At 41.6% G+C, this 17,782-nt stretch overlaps 1 long non-coding RNA gene across 1 annotated transcript in view; it reads right to left on the bottom strand.

The window, feature by feature from the left end:
- LOC142011079 (uncharacterized) overlaps positions 1-15,755 on the bottom strand; it is a 52,748-nt gene extending 36,993 nt beyond the window's left edge. The window contains exon 1 of the long non-coding RNA XR_012644958.1: positions 15,461-15,755. This is a non-coding gene — a long non-coding RNA (uncharacterized LOC142011079). The remainder of the gene's footprint in view (positions 1-15,460) is intronic.
- Positions 15,756-17,782: the final 2,027 nt, after the last annotated feature.

Here is a 17,782-nt window from a genome sequence, read left to right as displayed (position 1 = left end):
GATACAGACTAACAGGGCTACCTCTCTGATAGTTGAAATAATAAAGAAAATCAGGCACCTAATTTTCTTGGAAATTGTAAAATCCCACCAGGTCTCTATGCACGTTTAGATAAAAAACACCATTGTAAACCTTGCCCTTCATCCCTCATTGTTTAAGTTTCCTCATCTGTAAAGTTGGACTAATGATACTTTCTTTTCAAAGTGCTTTTTGATCTATAGCTTTAGACTTCAGATGTTGCTATAGTGAAACCCAGCAAATAAAAGCCAAGTGTTATTGTATGCTGGAAATAGGTTGTTCTTGCGAAACCCTACCTTGTGCTTTTAAAACTAAAATCATCTTGTGGACAAAAACCTCCTAAAGCCAATCCAACACCAAGTGTTCTATTTTATATCGCCAGGAATTATGTCCACTGTTGGGAATGTTCTTACAGGATTAGGGTCATTCAAATAAATGGGAATCTTTCCACTGACCCCAGCAGGCTTTGGATCGGTTTGTTAAAGTTGCTCCTCTCACAAAAGTAGCGTCATCTCTTATGTCACTACCACATCATTACTAATAAAGCTTCAGCCATAAATGCATCTCCATGTTTCTTGTCCTTCTCCGTACCATAACACAGTTAATATGGTTAAGGATCCCTAGATAAATGAGGGAGCATTCCTAGTGTTTTCCATTACCATGTCAAGATTTACCCACAAAATATAGCACAGGTTGAACCTCTCTTGTCCAGCACCCTGGGGACCTGACCAGTGTCAGACGAGAGAATTTGCCAGACAACAGGAGGTCAATATTGTCTAGCGCGTTACCAGCACTTCCACTTCTTACTGGGCTCTTAGAAGACATTTAGAAGTAAATTACAGCTAACTAACAGCACAGAACACTGAGAGCCCCGACGGGTGGCCGTAAACAAATCTTATGGGACCACAGGAAACTTGGCCACATGACAAGCGGTGTTGTCCACCAAACTAAATTCATGCCCAGTTATGGAGTTTGATGGATGAGAGTGTTCTGGATTACAGAGGTTCAACCAGTATCTGAAGCAGCAGTTTTTTTCCTATAATAAGTGAAGCTTTTAACTACAGGAGTTATGCCTTTTGTTTCTGTGTACTTCTCTTTAAAATCTTTAATGATAACTGTCTTCAGAGACTTCATTGTAGGTCCTCACCTTCCTTCAGACTTTACATTTGTTTCTTTCCTTCTTTGGCTGTTCTTTCACATAAAAATAAACGACCCTATAAGTGAAACCATTTGTTTGCTCTTTGTCTACAGAAAACAAAAATAAAGCAGGAAACAACCGTCATATCAGATGCCACTGTCTGGTAACTGTGGTCAAATGATGGCTTTTTTTAAATTGTGACCTCCTTGTAAAGTTTTGGAAAGGCCACAAAATGAGCTTCCACCCTTCCACCCCCACCCCCGCTTTTTTTTTTAGCCTAGTCAAAATGGCAGTTTTCCCAAGCTGATCAGTCCTTTCAGAGACAGGGTATGCAGAAAGCATTTAGCACTGCAAAAAGAATATGACAATCTATTTATAATGATACTGAATACTGAGCTGAGGGGGAAATTGCAGCTGTTGGGTATGGATTATAAATGACTGATTGTTTCTCACAAAATTTATTGGCACATTAGAAGGAAGTACAAGCACAGAAGTAGGACTGATTCTTCTCTTATTGTATACTAGCAGAGGTAGTCAGCCTTGCTCGAGTCTTTAACTCCATTTTTTTGGGTGGGGGGGGCAGGAGGCACACTAAAATGAAAATGTGCATGCTTTATTTAAATTATTGTATTCTTCAAAAATTAAGAAAAAAGAAGTGCAGGAGGGTTTTTTTGGTGGGGTATTTGTGTGCATAGGCAGGTGTGCAAGGAGGGTAGGGGAGCTGAAGCTGCTTGCGGTTCCCCTTTCTGGCTCTGCCAGGGAGTGAAAGCAAAATGCAAGCTCATCTGCCCCCTGCCCTCTCCAGCCAGAGGGAGAGGAATGCCGCAAACAGTGCACTTTCCCCTCACTCCCTGATGGTAATGAAGGGTAACAGCAAGCAATGTCCCCATACAAATCGGTGGCAGCGGGGAGCTTCAGTCCCCCTGCCCTCCCTGAAGGACACCTGGTGGGAGGGAGGCTTAGGGTGGGGGCAGTCCCATATGTGGGGGGAGAAGAGGCACCACCCCCCCCAACCCTTTTCACTTGCCTGGCTGCCTGCTGCTTAGTGTGGCAGCCTGTAACAGAGCCTTGTTTGGTTTTAAGAGAAGCAATCCCATTGCAGGCACATCCCATCTTCCTGGCACAACCAAACTCTTACATTGCTCTAAGGTCATGATGAAAGAATAGTGCATGATACAATGTGAGACAGACATTGATCAGGGATGGTCTAGATGGTACTTGGTCCTGCAGAGAGGGCAGGGAACTGGATTCAATGACGTCTCTAGATCCCGTCCAATTTTATTCTTCCATGAATCTATGAATTTGTATACCTAATTTGGCGGTCTGAGTTCTTACTGTTTAGGAGGAGTTTTTGATCAAACAGGCAGACAAACTCTCTAAAATACATAGTTGATGTGTAATTCTTGATAGAAAGAAACTGGCACTACAAAATTAAATTCCATTTAGTGTTTTCTCACGCAATGTGCACATATAAACGCCATTTAAATAGGCATCACTGTGAATGATCAAGTGCCCTTGAAAATCTATGGAAAGACATGAGATGGATCAGGCTTTATGTATACATCAAAGAGAGAATCATCTTCTAAATTCTTGCAAACAACCTATTTCCTTCTATTGCCTCAGCAGTTTCAGTTGACTACAGAACCTTTCATCACTTGCTCTCAAACTGGTATTCAGTGTTGCTGTGGCCGACATGATGAAATTGCCATAGAGGGAGCTGCTTTTCCAGGGTAGGTTAAATGATTCTTATACAGTATACAAAGCATATTAGATGGGCACAAAAGTTAAAAGAACAGAAAAGCTGCAGTCAAGCATACGCAAGTTAGCAAATGGCAGAACTGCCTGGTCTGTAACATCTTTGGCCCCCCTTGTGCATTAGGATACTGTCTTTAATTATATGAGCATATACTATTTCTTCATATTCAGTGCCTTACATAGATGCCCACTGAATGAGGAGCTTTTCAATGTCTTTTTTTTAGTCTCACAGTTCAGTGTGAAGCCTCAGGCCTTTTTTCACTGCACATTATTCAAGCACTGCTCTGGAAGCTGAATTATTTATTTTCTTATGTGCTTTTCTATGGTGCTCCTCGCTGTATTACCCCAAAAGATTCACAAACAGTAATTAATTTGTAGCCACAGCACCTATGAGGCAAGGTGGTATTCTCCATCTTTTACAGAAGGAAAACTGAGGCCCAGTGAGAGTAAAATAAAATATGTTCACTAGTGCTGAGGGCCTGATTTGAGGGACTTGATTTCTATGTGTATTTAGCATTAAGTAGTATTTCATTTGTTCAAAATTCTGCTCAGGTGGATTTTACTGGCAGTTGTGACTTCCCGCCATTTCTGCAAATCAGAGCTCGAGGACTCAGATCAGGAACTCAGAAAATGAGGAACACACAATTTGTGACCAGACCCGAGTAAAAAGATATGAAAAGATCATTAAGATAGCAAATCAAGTCAGGAAACACCAAGATTAAGATGGCCCAGGCAAGCTCAGTTTGGCCCCCTGGTGTATATGCATTATGATACAGTCTTTACTTACATGATTTCCAACTATTTTTCCATGGGACCTCTGCCTCATTCAGAGGGCCCAGGCCCATTTTGTCTACATGTATGTGACAGATCCACCTAGTAAACCAAAAGGAGAATCCCCTCTTAGAGAGGCGGGTTAAGGGAAAAAAAAACAGAGCTCAGATAATTTTGGGGGGGACAAGAAAATGAAATCCAGGGATGAAAAGGGCTAAAACAATGAATCCATAAGGTGACACCAAGGAGAGAGCCCTAAACAGCACCCAGCACTTCCCAAGGGAGTCAAAGGAAAGAGTAGACACTGCCCAGAGAAATTCTACCCAAAGGTGTGAAATAACAAGGAAATGGGCTCTCCGGTTGTAGAGCTTCCTCCTTTTGGCTTGGGGGATGGACATCTTAGCCAACTCCAGCAGACGGTTGACAGGTGGTCTCATGACTTTGTGAGGCCAGTTAGGGTGTGCAAGAATGAACCAGCAAGGGGAGAAGTGCAACCACTACTTCAGTCAGAGGTTCTGGAGAAGGCAGAAAAGAGGTTGCAGCCTGGCATACTCAATATGGATGTGTGCAAGGGTCTCCATCTCCTTACAGAAGGATCAAGTGTCAGGGGATTCTGTGAACCATGCATGCTTATTCTCATGGCTCCATGAAGTTGCTGCCATATAATGTCTTTGATGATCTGGGGAATCAGAGTGAAGTACAGACGGGCCTTCCAGGGCTTCCCACCTTTGGCAAACAGCAGCAGGTCCCGACTCTTGATGCATGCAAGGGCAAAAATTTAGATGGGGTGGAGCACTTCTGCATATAGATGTGCTTGGGATTTGATTTGGCGGTGGACCACCTGGCTGGTGTCCAGCCTTCTCAGGTTGTGTGTTGAGAGAGGGTGGGGTGGCCAGTGGAGCCAGGGTCCAAAGATGAGCTCTGGAAGTTCAGGGTCAGGGATAGCGAGGAGTTCCTTCCTGCAGGACATACTTCAGATTTGGATGGTGTGTAGTGAATAACGTGGGAACTTACAGGAAGAAGAGGGAAGATTCACCAGCTAGAGGGGAGAACTTCTAATTGCTTCAGTCCCCATCCACTGGGTTCATGTTAGCGTCAAAAATCAAGGTCCCAAAACAAAAACAACCTCCCCCACACACAATACTCTCAGCTAACCACCCAAGACTCTCCTAGCTTCTGCCAGCCAGCAGATGAGTGGACACACTTTCCTCATTTAGTAGCCCTTCCTGGCTACCATGGCAAGACCCACACTAGGGCTTCCCCAACTCTGGGTCTCCTGTCTATTGCTCAACATGGGAATCAGGAAGCTTTGTGTCTGACTTCCTGTAGGTAACACGCTTTCCCCTTGTCACATGCCTTACGTGTCTGACAGAGGGTATGCTTGTATCAAATTGTGAACTCCATGTTGTCTGGCAGTCCCATTTTGTCTGAGAAGCAGCCACACAGCAATTTAGGACCATCATCTCTGATTGGCTCCCAGCTACTAAATTACCTATACAGAAATGCAGCTGAGGGCAGATGGGCTAAGACATTGGTCTTTTTTGCCCAGCTAGGTTGCCAGTCATTAGGTCTCTACCAGGGAGCATGCCTGAGATACCCTAAGCTAGGAATTGTGACCAGCCTCTACCAAAACCTAGCAGACTTAGAAGCATGTGGGATCCAGCACTTGGCTCTACTCACAAAAGATTGATGTCTACACAGAGAGGGAAATGCAGCCACACTGCGATACCTTTTAACTACCAATCCCAATTTTAAAAGGTCTTGGGAACAGCAGGCACCCTGGTACAAGTTCAGGCACTCCAAGGCCCAATGTCCTCTAACAGGCCTTGCTTATCCCAAGCAAACACGTTGAATCAGAAAGTGTTAACTGACACACTTGTCTGCTTGATCTTAAATATTTTGCCTTTGGAAGGGAAAGGTCAGTCATGATATATTCACATTATCTAATTGTGGGGTTAACCCTAGTGTGGGACAGACCTATATTTATGTCCATTCTATCCTGAGGCCTCATTCTGGAAATGTCTGCATCTTGTGTAGTCATCTGTAGCCCTGCAAAATAAGAGCAGGGTGGATGTGAAACACTTGAATCTGCACAGTAGCATGTTTACACCCACACAGAATAGGGGTGAATAAGTACACATGGGCCAGTAGAGGGGCAAGTCAGGTCCCCTGTCTCAAATCTTTCCAGACTGCCACAAAGCAACATCACTGACAGAAGTTATTTAATTATTTTGGTGACATGAACTTCAGAATCTAGACACTGAAAAAATCCCCAAAGCCGTGTAATACCCTCATCTGCCTGCAGCTCCTTTCAGCACAGGACCATTTCTGAGCTCAGTGACGAAAGAAGTCTGATGCCCACTGATAGCATTTTACTGTTTGTGGTTAGTCTGTCAAGCTGTGCTCTTCTAGCACAATATGTTTTCTGTACGAACTGTTTCCTCAAAACTTCTGCTTCAATTTAAGAATTAAAAGAAATATTTCAACTTCAAGGGAAGTTCTGTGCCGAAATATTTACATAGTTTGTTTGTAACATTTCCACTCGAGGCTCAATAGTGGATTTAGCACAAGACTTGAGTGAAGGGCAGCACAAATTTACCCTGCTCCAGCAGCAGACCAGGACCCAGATAACTCATAGGCTGTGGCCACACTAGCCCCCTCCTTTTTGGAAGGGGCATGGTAATGAAGGTTTTCCAAAGATGCTAATGAGGTGCTGCCATGAATGTGCAGTGCCTCATTAGCATCTTCCAAAGCCCTTCATTACTATGCCCCTTCCAAAAGGAGGGGGCACGTGTAGCCAGAGCCATAGTGTGGTCCCTGCCCAGCTCTGGAGTGGGAAATAATCTGCACAAATCCTATGCCCAGCATATCTAACTTGGTCCTGCATAAAGGCTCGTGTGGGCTGGCTGGTGCAGCAATGTGTGGAACTAAGGTTCCCCAATTCTTCAGCTTTACCCACAGCTCTGCACCCATGAGCACCAAAGAAAGAGTAGTGGTGCCATGAAAGTTGTTCTTCACCTTGCGCACACACACACACACACCCAACTGCTATCCAGTATATGGGAATAAAGTGTATGGCCATACTGGGCAGGTTAAAATTTTGGTACAAAGAGTTCACTTAAACTGTGATTTGCACATGAGAAATCATAAACATGGCAGGCTAGAAGGGACTCAAATATGTCATTTGGTCCATTGCTCAACCCTGAGACGGGACCAAGAATCACAAAGCACTTTAAAAATATTTAACCATCACAAAAATCCTGTGTGAGGGGGATAACTGTGACCAGTCCTACAGTGGGAAAATTCAGGACAACAGATCTTTAAGAATATCCATGCTGTAAAAAAGGACCTGAGACACAGCCACAGCTGATACAGGCCAGCTAACTCCAGCTCACAGAGCTCAAGCGGCTAGGCCATAAAGTCAGTGCAGACATTTGGGCTTGGGACCCCATCTCCTTGTAGGGTCTCAAAGTCTGGTGTTTAGCCTGAGCCCATCATCTACACTGCTATATTAAGCCTTCAACCAGAGCCCTGCAAGCCCAAGTCAGCTGGCCTGGCCAGCTGTGGGTCTTTTATTGCAGTGTAGACATAACCTAAGTGACTTGCCCACAGACACGCTGTCAGCCTGATGTGGCTCAAGGAATCGAATCCAAGAGTTATAGGAAACATGGTTTGGCTTTTAGTACTGTTTTTAGAAAGTTAAGTATCTTTCAAAAACTTTACTTAAATCAAACATTCTAAAAAGCTTCATTCTCATGATAAGCTCTGAAAAACGCAATTCAGCTCCACTTCTGGGTACATCTTTAAAAAACGCCTGGTACTCCACCACATCAGATGTTACCAAGAAATGCCAACAAACATGAATGGGCCAAATAAACAATGTGGTAATAACAAAAACTCATATGGACTATATGGTAGTCTTCTCATCTGTACAATGGACATAAACAGTTTAAAGGGGTATTAAACATATTATAACTACTGTAAAGTGCCTTGAGGCTTTCAGAATAGTGTAAAGAGGCCTTAGTGCAAATGAAACCCAGACCCCAACAGCCTTACAGGAAATAAATAAAATATTTGCTACAAGTATTGGAAACCACAATTCAATACTGCAAACTTGAATAATACTACAGTCCCTTCACCACACACATACTGATCAGCTGACATCAGAGATCATTCAAGGAATGTGATAAGCGAGTACTCAGTGACCAAAAGCACTCAAATACACTACAGCTCTAAGCAATGGTGATATGATGCACATTGGTTTTGGTTGCTGTGATGATAGCCTTTTGATGGTCTATGTTCCTCAGGTAATCAGGACTGCTTTTTGGAGATGGTCCCCATCCCCCTCTTCCTATGGCTAGGCCAACTGAGAGAAAAGGGCTTTCACCCAGCTCTTCATACTGAGCTACTCATTTGCCTTAGGAAATCCTTTTCTGTACTCCATTCTCTTTGGCCTCCCGGCCAATAAGGCTGGTGAAGTGTGATACCATTGGGAGGTACAGCGTGTACTATCTCAGAGGAGTGCAAGTGCTTCACCTGTATGATTCTCCCCAACTGCCCACTGAGGGACAGGCAGACAATTAGAGCCAAGTTTCTCATCCGCATAAAATGGTGCAGTTTAATTGGATTCAAGGTAGCTGTGCCTGTTTACACCAACAGAGAATTTTCCCTTGGACTCAAACCCTTGAACCCAGCTGCACTTTAAAGATGCAACTAGTGAAGGTTACCATGAGGAACGTTAAACCTAAGTCAATAGGACTGATGTCATGCTAGAGACCAGGTCACTGTTGTACTAAGACAGACGATGTGAGCATCAAGATGAAAGTGATATCACTTCAGATAGAAAGCAGTCAAGTAGCACTTTAAAGACTAGCAAAATAGTTTATTAGGTGAGCTTTCGTGGGACAGACCCACTTCTTCAGACCATAGCCAGACCAGAACAGACTCAATATTTAAGGCACAGAGAACCAAAGACAGTAAGCAAGAAGGACAAATCAGAAAAAGATAATCAAGGTGAACAAATCAGAGAGTGGGGTGGGGGTGGAAGGTCAAGAATTAGACTGAGCCAAGTATGCAGACGGGCCCTTTCAGATAGCTAAATTTGGGAACTACATCATTTTTGATAACTGGATGCGGCCCATATACATCTACATCCCCACACACATACAGACCTCTGCAAGTCTAGCTGCTTTGTTAGTCACATTTCAAGAATTTAGTTATAAGGAACACAGTACAACAGCGATGTGGAAAAACTGAGTTTTTGTGGTATCACATTTTAGACTAAAAAGCCACTTCCCTTCCTGCAATTGCAAAGCAAGAAAGCGTAGGCTGTCGATTTACCAGTCCCTGTACCAGTGAATTCACAACAAGTACAAGGTTTCCATTTCAAAAATGCACAGTTCATGGTCCAAATTCTCCTCTCATTTACACTCATGTAAATCTGAAACAACTACTGTAACTTCAGGGGAATTATTCTGAATTTACACTGGTGGAAAGGAGGGTCTTTCTTTTTTTATTGAAGCAGCAAGAATTGTTTTCACAGAAAAATTCTCTTTGATTTCAGTGGCACAAAGATTTAGCAATAAACCACATGGGCCATCTTGGACTCCTAGGCAAAATGACACCTTGCTGCATGGATGAAATCTGGTGATGGTTTCTGACCTTATTCTTCAGCTGTCTAGGCTGAGAGGGCTTGGATCTCTGAAGTAATAGCAATCTCAGTGCATAAAGAAGGACTATGCCAGGACACTCTCAGAAGAACCTTTCTGGATGGCACTCCAAGCAGTATTGATGGGTTCCATAGAATCATTCCAACAGTAATGGTTCTATCTTGAATGGCTTGGTCATTTCAATGGCTAACCCTTTTTTTTAAACACGGCACGATTTTCCACCACATCTGTTGAAGTGTTACCTCTAGATTCGGAGATTACATGTTACGAATAAAAAGACATTGCATTATAGTGCCAGGCATACTCGCCTACCACTTCTATTCATATCCTCCTTATCCAAATATGTCAGAGATATGGTATTCTTCAGTGCTTTACCCACGCTTGCTAATCTCATTGATCTAAGGTCACCCTTATCTTTCTGACTCTCTGTCTGTCTGGATATTTCTGTAGTGAGCAACTTCCCCTTGCCTACCCTTTTGGTCTTTTGTGGATGGAATCATAAACCCAAGTAAGGGTGACACAGTGGACCATACTCTTTGTTTCCCTAGTAGACACGATAGACATCGAGATGATTGCAAGGCCAGCAACAGCACTTCCTATGGAGGAAAAATATCAGTGAAGAAAGACAGCTTCCCCCCCTCACATGTAAGTCCTTCAATGACTCTTAGCTTAAGGAGGAGTATGTAAAAGTTTGTTAGGGCATCAATAAGTGACAGGCATTTGGAATAGAGTCTTTACATATAAAGTAGGCTAGAAATATGGTATTTTAATGACACTTTGAGATCCTTAAGTGGGAAGTTCAAAATAAGTACAAAGTGTTTTATATCTACAACCAGTGAATGGCCAGAATAAAGCCCTTTGGAGGTGGGTGAGCATTATCATATCCATTTTGCCCATGCAGAATCTGACTCTCAAAGTGGTGAGATAACTTACCCACAGTCACACTACATCCATCACAACCTTAAGAGTAAAACCTAGGAATAATGACTTTCAGTCTCGAATTTGAAAACCAAACTGGGCCTTTCCTAGGATCTAATGGCAGAGGTATAATCGTTTTGATAAATTGAAAAGTTAAAGGTTTTTGTGAAATATGACAGTAGCTCATGTAACTAACCCAGGATATACAATAAGCTCTGTTTTAACCTGCGTTCTATCATCCGGAATTCTCAAATAACCAGCATTTTACCCATAAGACATCACATTTCATTACTTCATCTACCAGCATCAAAACAGAGTTTAAGTTAAAGGTAAAGTAAATTTTAGTTAATTTTCCTATACGCACACTACACATATAGCAAAAGTTAAAATAAATTCACTATACAGTATTGTTTAAAGATCAAGTACATTTTAGTCAAATTTTCCATAAGTATAATATGGAGAAAGTAAATACAAATAAACACAGCAAATACAGTTTAAGGTTACAGTGTACGATACTACTGTTGTTGGTAAATAAAGTACCCTGCATACATTTTTGTTTGTTTCTCAATACGTAATCTTGTTTTTTGTTTTAGTGTTATGCATTGCTAGGTATAACTCTCTACTAACCAGAATATTTGAACATCTGGCAAATTCCCGGTCCTGGGACTGCTGGACATGAAAGAGTTGACTGCACTATCATTGCATACCACATTCATCCTACCCAAGTCACCCAGTTTTCCAGAACTAGGGAAACATAGATGTTCCAGCACTAGGGAAAAATGGAAGTTCCAGCAGCCCCAAATGAGGGTCTCAGTGGTATCTCCTAATATTCCTTAAGATTCTATTACCAGCCTTTTTCCAAGAATTTCTTGCATAAGATTCCACAAGCACTTTCTAGCCTAACATTTGGGAAGGGTCTTTCTGCACCCTTTTGCGAGCTGCTTTGAAGTGTCACAGTAGTGAGTTTGTTCCTGATGATAGGCAAGAATCCAGGTGCCCTTCCGAAACTCCATAAGTATTTCTGAAGGGGGAAGATTCTTCATAAACAAACAGAAAAATGTAGGGGATGAGAATGGAACAAACACACTTGGAACATTTCTAAGAATGGCATATGCCCAAGGCTGTAAAGACGCTCTTGTTTCATAGCTTCTAATGACTACAATGGAAAATCTGAAAGGGGGCATTATTACAGGTATGTCTAAGGAACACCCACTACAGCTAACATTGAAAATATTTTAGTGATAGCCCCTCATAATGAAGTCATCTTACCCAATCCCCTCATCTTCAGCTGGAGCACAGCCTCACTCCATGTGTGATCTGAGGGTATGCACACAAAACATATCACCTTAAAATCTCCCCTCTGGGGGTCTCATTTATTAATATTAAATAAACGGAGTTCACTCCTTTCACTTCCGTGTCCAGGCTCTTCAATTCCTTTGTGGGCTCTTTTCAGGGTTTCACTGCAACTCAATAGCATGTTCCTCCAGCTCCCTTCCATAGGGAGTACTAATGTCCCAAGCTTAGGCGCTGCTCTTCACCAGACAACTATTTTGTGTCAGGAAGGAGCCAGCTTCTTCCTATTCCTTTGTCTCTCCATGAGTGAGCACCAGACACTCCGTGATAGATGTAAAAGTTGGGCCATTTTAGACACTTAAATAAGAACCTTCAGGACTGATCTTAAAGCCCAGTGAGGTCAACAGGAAACTTCCCAATGATGTCCATGAGCCTTAGTTCATGCCTTTAGCAGCTTACCTTCAGGCACCCTTTAAAAAAGTATAGCCTCCAATGACTGATACAGTATAGTTGGCTAGATTAGATAGGTCTCAAATTATGCAGCGAGAATAGCACAGAAAAAGGAATTTATGTGCTCCAGCAGCATGATTAGCTCACATACTCTGCAGTAATTTCTATTCTTTGCCTTCTTAAATGTAAATCTGAACCTATTAGTTCACGTTATAAATGCGCACTGCAAATTATAGCATGTTGGATATGGAAGATGGAAAGTTGCCAAGTCAGATTTCAGTTCTGGAGTTCCCTGAGTATGATGATCTTGATCTCACAATATTTAAGCAAGATGCTCTGTATTCTGTGGCAGCTCTGGAGCAAGATCTTTGGGTTCAGCATAGTACACTTCAGGACACTGGAAAGTCTGAAGGAGCTTCAATTTAACATAGTTTTCTTTTAATAAATACAGAAGCCAGAATAGTTGTCTTCTAATAAATTGAATGCATTGTATGAATTGTATGAATACATTTTGAGTTTTCAGTTTGCTATACATTTTAGTACAAGGTATATCTGCATTGTAAAAGCAGTCAAGGGAAAAGGTGGAGGAAACTCTAATAAGTACAAATCCAATTCCTATTTTGTTTCTAACTACCCTGCACTTTGACCTCTGCATGAGTAAGGAATCTTGAAGCTGGATAAATAACTGCAGAGTTCATGTCTGCAACATTATTTGTGCTTGTGAAAGTATGAGGTCAATGCTAAAATGTTTGCAACTGGGCATGAATTCCAGGAGTTGAATTTTTGCATAATGTGCCAGATCCAAAGCCAATGAAGTAGGTTTGTACTGGAAGTGAAAGTGTGTTTGTAAATGCAACTGAGTAAGACAACGTTTGGGTGACTAGCTTTCAGATATGAGGTTGGAGTGCATGTAAATGTTGGCTGAGCTAATGATTTCATAGAGTTGTAATTATTGTGTTGGTGGGATTGTATGTGGATAGCCTTAACTCTGAGTTAACGATCTACACACTTTTGTTTGTGATGTACTTGTATTTGGGTGGTAGAATTAGTGAAGGAAAAGTATGGTATTCTCCTTTCCAACCTACACTGAACCCTCACCCCCAACTCAGACCAAAACCTTTTCTGAACTTTGAAAGTTCAACTTCTTCTATTATCTTTCAGGTCCATTTGCTGGCTGATTCTGCCAGGCAGAAGTGTCAAAATATAAGAAAAGCTGTTGTTTCCAGACACTATAGGAGAATCCAAGACATTGAGTGGTTAGCATAATCATCTTTGCTTCAGAGTGTCTTCTCCACAGTTACAACTTGGTGATTTTTACCTATCGCTGTTAGAGCTATCTATAGTTAATCTACTACTTAAATTCTCATTCAAACAGGCTTCCTTGAAAATAGAATAATTTTTCTTTCACTTAAGGTAATTGCTTTGCAGCTAATTTAAGTCTCACAGGGAGCAATTTTGATCTCTCCCACTGAGCTGTATCTAAAGGAGGCTGGCATATAGTCTCGTGCGTCTGGCGGCAAATATTGTGATGCAACGTGTTTTTGAGAGATATGATCCAGAATTAAAAACACTCAGAGGATTACACTGTGCTCTAGACAAAAGGTTGTCCCATGTGAGTATTGGGTTTTCTTCATAATATAAAAGTAAATGTATACGGTAAGGTGAAACAGGACACAGGACATAGGCACTTGCAATATATTACAGTGGCTTGGCAACATGCAGGAATGAATTAATGAATGAATGATGGATCAGCTCTGGAAGAGCAACATAATAGCATAAAGCATCTTAACTGGTTACAGTCTGAAGGCATTAGCTGTGCAATTAAAGCATCCTATCATTAAGAGCCAGTGAGGTCCCATGAGACAAGAGAAGGGAACTATACAATTAAATAGTTAACCATTTAGGCTACACTCAATAACAGATTAAAATAACAGAACTAATTTTCAAGCACCTGCTGGTAGATGAGAAATCCTTGATCAACAACAGGCATTTTGATGGAGCAACAAGTCAGGAAACATTGAGCATTCTGCTACAAACTGCAGCTTGACAAGAAAGGACTTCAGGAGCCAGGGTTCATAGAAATAAGGTCCATTTCACCCATAGTTTGCCACCATTGCTAGCACTGGGCAGCCCCATGGTTGACAGCCCTATCGTACACTGATCCCTGGCATTTTAATCACCCTAAGTAAATTGAGACAACAGGCTGGTGACTGTCTGTTTGCTCAGTTGTTATCCTCAAGGAAGATACACTACCGGTGGCAATGCTGGGAAATGCTAGCGGAGAAAGTTAAAGTAAACAAGACCAAAAATCATTCATTCAGGGGCCTTGCTCATTGTTCCTTCTACCTTAATGAACATTCTGGTTTGAACTGGGAGAGGCTGCTTGTGCCCGGCTGATCCCAGTTGATTGTGGTTAGGGTTGAGTCTGGGTACAGCCCAAAAAGCGATGAGCAGTATTGAGCAGGGGGTCAATATATTTACATGTACTTCACAGTAGTCTAGTACGTTATACTATTTATAAAATGAGTGGAGATGTTAAAATATGACCTTGAAGGACAGACGCATTGTCCATTGACTAAATAACTAGGGAATTTCCAGAAATAGGCAAAAAAACAGTGATACAATACTTAAGTTAGGAGATACTTAGTATAGTTTTTGGAGGAAATCAGAAGTCTTGTCAGAGGATGCTGACTAGTTGGCAGAGAGGGATATCACCACCTGGAACAACACAATTGCTATGACTTCCACTCACTTAAATCTCAGCTCACTTACCACTTACATTAGAGCTTTAGGTCAAGTCACGTGATACAGTTTGAGTCTTCCTGAATGGCTTTACACTTACTTTCCATTCCAGGTAAATATTGTGGACATTTCTGTTGTTCTAGACTTCTCTGTCAACTGCCACAAAGTGGCTCATGGAATCAGAATGACCTGGCAAATGTGGGAACCTGGATGCACTTTATACTACACTGATGTGTACACTAGGGTGTAGTGTCACATCTCTGACTTCAGTGACATTACTCATGATACACATGGATGGGAATGTGGAATCAGCTCCAACAAAATAACTAGGTAGATTAGTTCTTTTTCTACTAATCTACTATCATTGGTGGTTGTTACTCCTTTAATGAGCACATGTTGAGATCCCACATTTCTTTTACCAGCTGTTTTCATAACAGTTCACACTGCTGTTCTTATAAGTAATACCTAATTCTTCATTCAGCCCAGGTCCTCCTCCTATGTTTGTTTGGAGCTCAGTATTGACTGTCTCGCCTTTGCAACAAATGGAATTCAGACAAAAAAAAAGCAATGGTTGAACGAACACAGAATTTATTCTTCATCTCCCTCTAAGAATACATATCATTCAATTAGCATCTACTACTCATGTCAGAGATGTAGGTGTGAATGATCAGAAACGTTAAGATTTTTCATAGTTGAGTTACCACTTACCAGTTTGTTTCAGTGCTCAAACACCAGGCTGCTCTATGGATGGAAACACAAATGTTTCTTCCACATATGAGGCTGTTGATAGTCAGGCATCTAGGTGGACAGACTATCACTCTTAAAACCTCTGTATACTGGGCTTGGCTGACATAATCATAAATATAGGCTGCACTGCAATCAGAGTGAAGTCAAAGAAAGGTCATAGCTGTTATTTCTTGCCCACAGAAGGCGCAGCTGTACAGTCCTGCATTTGGAGAACGATCTTCCTGCAGACACACACTGTTGGTCACCCCCAGATCTACAACAAGAATCTATGGTTTTGCACTGACTCTTGAGAACACCCAACTATTTTGTTTTTAAATATTTCAGTAGTGTATCTGTATTTCTGGAAAGCGCTCAGAGGCACTTCTTATGAAGGATGATGCCCTGTAACTAGGCAGATTGATTGACTGACCTTTTAAGTGCGGCTGTTATTAGCGCTCATTGGCAAGTCACCAAGAAACAGAACAATACCATCTATGTCCTCCCCCAGAGACTGAACCACCTTCCTCATGTCCTCAGCCTCAGTATGCTTATGAATCCCAAGGTCACAGTGGCTAAATCACTCTCACTGGTTGCTGCAAAAGTGATGGGCTGTTTTTTCCCCTCATGTGTCCTGAGGTTACACAAAAAGGATGCAAGTGATGAACATGGGGTGTGTTCTCAGTGTTAACATACACGCATTACTTAAAAATGTCTCCCTTATGCACATTGGACAGTAAATGAGAATGAGACACTTGGCGCCATTCAGCATCAGACTTTTGACTGTAATGTGTAAAAAATTTACAAAAGTATCTAAGTCACTTAGGGCCCTAAGTCCCCTTGAATTTCCAAAGGAACTAGACTCATAGGTCATTTACAAGCTTTTGAAAAGGTTACCTGACACTCACACTAACCATTCACTAATATTTTAACATGTGCCTTTATATCATTCCATTCACTATTTCATTTACTATCAAACACATTCTGAGTATATCACATCTTAGCAGAAGACTATCTTATCAACTACCACCCTCCCATTCATAACCACTTACCGGATTCACTGAGTTTAAGACCAGAAAGAACTATCAGATTATCTGGTCTGAAGATCAACAGCCTATGATGTATAAGAGGTTACTCACAGAATCACGGGCACCTTCTCCTGTTCCTCAACAAACATCATATATGCCATCACGTGCCAATAATGCCCACACACCATGTATATAGGACAGACTATGAACACTCTTCAACAAAGAATGAATGGACACTAAACAGACATCAAAAAACCCCTAACTCACAAACCTCTCAGCCAGCACTTTAATGGAGTGGACCATTCTGTGAATAACCTGAAAGTCTGTATTTTACTGAAAAGGAACTTTAACAATAGTTTACAGAGGGAGTGCTCAGAACTGTCACTTATATTCAAATTTGACATATTAACACATGGTTTGAACCGAGACAGCAATTACGTAGCCCATTATAAGGACTCTTTTACATACTTTTTTTTAATCTAACTCTGAACTTCCCCACCCCACATCCCCCTCCTGCCGCCCCTCTTCTGATTTGTCAACCTCAATAACAATTGTTCTGATTTGTCAACCTTGACAACAATTTCTGGACCTCTGTGCTTCATATATGAGTCTGTTCTGCTATGGCTATGGTCTGAAGAAGTGGGTCCATCCCATGAAAGCTCATCACCTAATAAATTATTTTGTCAGTCTTTAAAGTGCTATTTGACTGCTTTTTTGTTTTTTAAGAGCTCACCCAACTACCTCAGATTGAGTTCAGTAACATTTGCCTGATTAATTTTGCTTGCATCATTTACATTCAGCTAAAGTATATATTCCAGCTAGGTACTGAGTCTTGATTTGAAGACGTCAAGAAGTGAAGAATCCACCATTACCTTACTTGCCTTTTTCATTGGTTAATTTGTCTGGCTTCTGCTTCCAGCCCTTGATTCTTGCAATGCCTTTTTCTTCTAGATTAAAGAGCCCTCTAGAACCCAGTACTTTTGCCCCATAAATGTAATTAGACGCTACATTCAAGTAATCTTTCCCTGTTTTTGTTTTGTTTTGTTTTGTTCTGATAAGCAAAACAAGCTGAGGTCTTTCATCTACATCTACACCGTGAACTAAAGAAATGGGTCCCAGCTCTTGTAGACCTACTCATGCTAGCTCTCATCTACACAAACATTCTAAAAACAGGAGTGTGGCTGCAGGAGCATTGGCAGCAGTGGGACCAAGTTGGCTACCTTGAGTACAAATCTACCTGGACTACATGGGTAAAAACTTGGTGGTACTCTTTGGCAAC

Source organism: Carettochelys insculpta, chromosome 3 (assembly GCF_033958435.1).
Source record: "Carettochelys insculpta isolate YL-2023 chromosome 3, ASM3395843v1, whole genome shotgun sequence".
NCBI classification, from domain to species: Eukaryota; Metazoa; Chordata; order Testudines; family Carettochelyidae; genus Carettochelys; species Carettochelys insculpta.
The sequence above is the reverse complement of the archived record's forward strand: the minus strand, read 5'-3'. Positions and strand labels throughout refer to the sequence as shown.